The 4,566-nt window shown below is 33.1% G+C and overlaps 1 long non-coding RNA gene across 1 annotated transcript; it reads left to right on the top strand.

Moving 5' to 3' along the window:
* Positions 1–510: 510 nt before the first annotated feature.
* LOC110276611 (uncharacterized) lies at positions 511–1,390 on the top strand. The gene is made up of 2 exons (XR_002369316.2): positions 511–861; positions 968–1,390. It is a non-coding gene; the product is annotated as an uncharacterized LOC110276611 (long non-coding RNA).
* Positions 1,391–4,566: the final 3,176 nt, after the last annotated feature.

Genomic DNA, 4,566 nt, shown 5'->3' with positions numbered 1-4,566 from the left:
GATTAATCGATTGATTTTGCTTGCTTAATCCGTTAATCCTCATGGGATAGATCCTCACTCACCTGAAGTTATTACTTGATTCCACCCGGTGCACTTGCCAGTGTTTTATGGATTGTAAAATCTGCCATCACAAGACACAATGAGGATCAATGAATACACAATAGCATTAAAAGATCACTGTGTGTACTTGTATCATTATAATGCTATATTGTGTATATATAATACCTTGTATACTTGGTTGATTACTGTTGCAAAGCTATTGGTTATGTGGTTATAATGCCTATGGTTCTTAACTAGTAGTTTTTTTAATTGGAATAATCAATTTTATGGTGAATTATTTTCAGGTTTAATTTATGGCCATAGTTATTCAACCCGAGAGTCATTTTTAAAGTATTTTTAATTAAATAAAACACAATCAATTTGTCTATGTAGGAGAGTGTTAGAATTTTTTGTGGTGGACTTCTATGGATTGTTGGCTTTTGTCTTTGTAAAAAGGGATTGAATGTTTAAGCCTGATATTTCTGTAAGCCATGATGTGATTAAGTGATTCACTTTGAGTTTTGAATGTCACCATGTATTATTGGGCCTTGGAGCCTAATGATTAGTGTACATGATAAGATGAGATAAGATAATAGTGTAGGATTCTTTTGATCTAAGCCTTTGATAGTTAAGACTTGATCACTATAAATATATGTTATAAGGAAAGGATCCACACTTCTATCTAATTCTCTTGATGGCTAACGAATCCATCACGTGCCACCTCTGAAGAATTAGACAGGATGCGTGTTCTCGGGTATCAAACCTCACATAAATAATATCCTCCAACTTCTTAGCTCAGATGCCAATCATGAATCCCAAGAGGTACGTACATAGTTCTCTTTTATTTGGTATTCTGACCCTACAAATTCTAACACAAATTGATTTAAAATATAAAGCTTCTTCTAATACTTTGGAAAAATTGGCAAAGGTACAACAAATTTTGGTACCAATCAAAAAGAGAGAACTGATGGTTATAGATGATTGGGCCGATGATGATTGGAGAAAATCAATTGCTTCATATTTAAGGAATCCTAATACATAAGTTGACCAAATTTTGAAGTTACGGTCGAAGAATTTTGTACTAATGGGAGATGACTTATATAAGTATTGAGGGAAATTTTATGAGATGTCTAAGTGAATCTGAATCTATTATTGCTTTTAGTGAAATCCATAAAGGGATTTGCAGTGCTCATCAAGCTGGAGAGAGAATAAAATGGTCCTTTCGATGTGATCAAGTATTTTGGCTAACCATGGTAAAAGATTGCATTGAATATGTCAAAACTTATTTGGAATGTAAAAAACATGGGGTAATACAACAGGTGCCCGTATCAGATTTGCATTCGATTGTTAAGTCATGGTCATTTTAAGGGTGGGCTATAGATTTAATTGGTTTGATTCATCTATCATCGTCAAAAGGGCATCAATATATTTTGGTAGCAATTGATTATTTTACCAAATGGGTGGAAGCTGTTGCTTTGGTTGATGTTAATCAAAACATTGCTATTGATTTCATTGAGGAAAACATTATTCATCAATTTGGTATTCCTCAAAAAATAAGTGCTGATTAAAAAACTAAGTTTGTTGGTCGACAAATAACAAATTTTGCAGTATCCAGAGGTATAAAATTAGTTATGTAGACACCGTATTATGCACAAATAAATGGCTAAGTAATAGAGTTGCTAATGAAATTATAATAGGTTTGATTAGAAAGCTTATTGGTCGTAAACCTTATAATTGGCATGAAACTTTAAGATAAGTATTGTTGACTTATCGAAACTCGCCATGGGGATCGATTAATACATCCTTTTATAAGTGAGTTTATGGGCACGATGTTGTGTTACCATTAAAAATTAACTTAAACACTAAGAATATTGAAATAAGAAAGTTTGCATGTCGAAGACTATTGGAACGTTATGTTTGATAAATTAAACGAGTTAGATATATAATGAGTGTTTAGTTGCATTAGATAACATTATTCGACAAAAAAAAAGTACCGCCAATAGTTATTATCGATGTGTGAAGAGTAAGGTGTTCTACTTAGGTGAGTTAGTGATGAAGGTAATATTACCTATTGAAAAGAAATTAAAAAAAGTTTGGTAAATGGTCACTAAATTGGGAAGGTCCTTATCAAATAATGAAAGGATATTCTGGAAATACTTATAAAATCAAGGATATCAATACGGGCAATAAAATAAAATCGATTAACGACAAATATTTAATGTGTTTCAAAGTACTAGAACAAAACATATAATGACAATGGAACTACTAATAACTAGAAAGTAAAAATATTTAGGATTACATCAATTCACTTAGCATAACAAGCCTTCAATTTTTATATGGTTGCAAGATTTGATCTAACTTGTATTTCAGTTTAATTTGCTCCTGTTCGTGTGACTGAAGTTTTTTCAGTTGCTTTTTCTTTACATTGTGAAGATTTGTGGCTCAGTTTCTTAGATCGATATTTTTTTATGACAGGGACAAAATTTTCTTTTTCCAATATTTGCTTCCTTTGTTCAATTTTCTAAAAAGGCCTTTGAAGGAGGACTTCGTTCTGTTTGACTTTAACAAGTTCTTTTTTCAATATTTCTTTTCTTTTCTTTAGATGTTCTAATTCGATGAAAATAATGTTTAAATAAGTGTCAAATTTTGAAACCTTTTCCCTTTTTCTTGTCATGAAAGTATCAACTTTGGTGTCTCGATCTTCAATTTCTCCTAATTATTCGGATATTGAAACTTAAAATATTATTAAGAAAGGTGCTAAAATCATCTTGAACTGACCAATTGTCGACCGAGTTGCTCAGAAGAGTTCTTAATTGTTTTAGAACTTTACAAATGTTGGGGTCCATAGTGGGTTTGGCTGAAATTTGATGTTGAGTTTCCTTACGGAGACTAGAAATCTTGGAACTAGTTTCTAAATGTACTGATTTGTTGTCAGAACTTGACAAAATCGTGTCCTTGCCTTTGAAAATTTTCAATATGATGCCAATAAGCTCATTGAGATCAGGTTAATCTTGATCCATTTTTTCGACTTTAGCTCCTTATTTGACTGCCTTGGAGTCAAGTTGAAGCAAATGAAAATGCGAAACTTTTTCAAATTGGGTAATGTCTTGGTCATTAGAATTGGGATTAGATCAACAATATTTGATTCCTTGACATTCTTGGCAAGACTGGCCTCTTTATTTTCTTTGATGTTTAAAGGAAGTGTTGAATCAAAATTGGATGAAGTCAAAGAATGTGTGGATTGGACTTTAGTTTCGAGTCTTTCCTCATGAGGGTCAGTTATTGTGATTTCGGGATATATAATCTTTTCCTACATATAAAATTAGATGAGGATATTATTCTAAAAATTTAGTTATAAAGTATATATAAGGTAGGGTAAATACCTTAGTAGCTTTTGAATCTGCCAAGTTGAGATAACTACAGGAAACATGCTCAAAGTCAGTATCGACATTCCTAGTGCTTGACTTTGAAATTTTAATGTTGGAACCTTTGAAGGGTGGATTGGTGGATTTGTTTGGTTCTTTGGGTGAGGCTTGCCCTTGTTTTTATTTCTATTAGAGTTAATGGACCATCGATAAAGGAAAAATTAGATAATCAAAGTTTTTTTCTGATTTACCTATACCAAATTTAAAGCTATAAATGATTCTTTTGATACTGTGATTTTTCTTTTGAAAGGTTTGGAAGTTTCTACTTTGCGTTTTGAGATCGTTTTGGTAGTAGTTTTTGAACCATCATAAGGCAAACATTTATCATTCCATATAAAATTTGTTCAAGACGTTGATCATATTGTGAAAAATACTTTTGCCACCATATAAGGAAGGACTTGGTCACATAGTAGTCAATAGGTTCATAATCAAATCGAAGGGCTTTGTTTTGATTTAAGAGCTGATATATTTGCTTCGTTGAGTTGTAGACATGCTTACCAAGTTCACTAGATAGTTTCGACCCCAAGGGAGATGGTAGAGCTTGAGAGAATCCCAGTGTCAAGCAACCAAGTGAAGAGCATAAAGGGTTACTCGATATTGATCCTTCTTATACACTGGAAAGCCAATAGCAAACACTCAAATGGCTGTAAAGCTAGCCGAAGTATTGTCGACAGGATGTCGTATTTTTTCATTTTCAGATTTATAGATCCTAAATGCCAAAACCAAGTTGGATCACATTTGCGCTTGACAAATGGAGCAAAGTTGAGTTTTTCATTTTGGAAGGATTTAACATTAAAAAGTTTGGTGAAAACCTCCCAGAACAAATCTCACGCAGTAGAACCAAGAAATTTAAGTTTCAATATTGACACCCTATTGCCTTTGATGCGTTGTTTTGTTTCAAGTGGAGCGTCGTCGATAACCGTGAATTTCTCGAAGACAGCATCAACCACAATTGAAAAAACCAAAGTGGAGCCCCAACACTGAGAGGAGTTCAATTGCACATACTCCCGACCATCTGGTCTAATTGGTCATATAGATTGCCTAAAAGGAGCTTGGCCAAGCAATAGTGTGATGTGCCTTCATGAATGAGCGTAGCAAATGG

This window comes from Arachis duranensis, chromosome 10 (assembly GCF_000817695.3).
Source record: "Arachis duranensis cultivar V14167 chromosome 10, aradu.V14167.gnm2.J7QH, whole genome shotgun sequence".
Lineage (NCBI taxonomy): Eukaryota > Viridiplantae > Streptophyta > Magnoliopsida > Fabales > Fabaceae > Arachis > Arachis duranensis.
The sequence above is the reverse complement of the archived record's forward strand: the minus strand, read 5'-3'. Positions and strand labels throughout refer to the sequence as shown.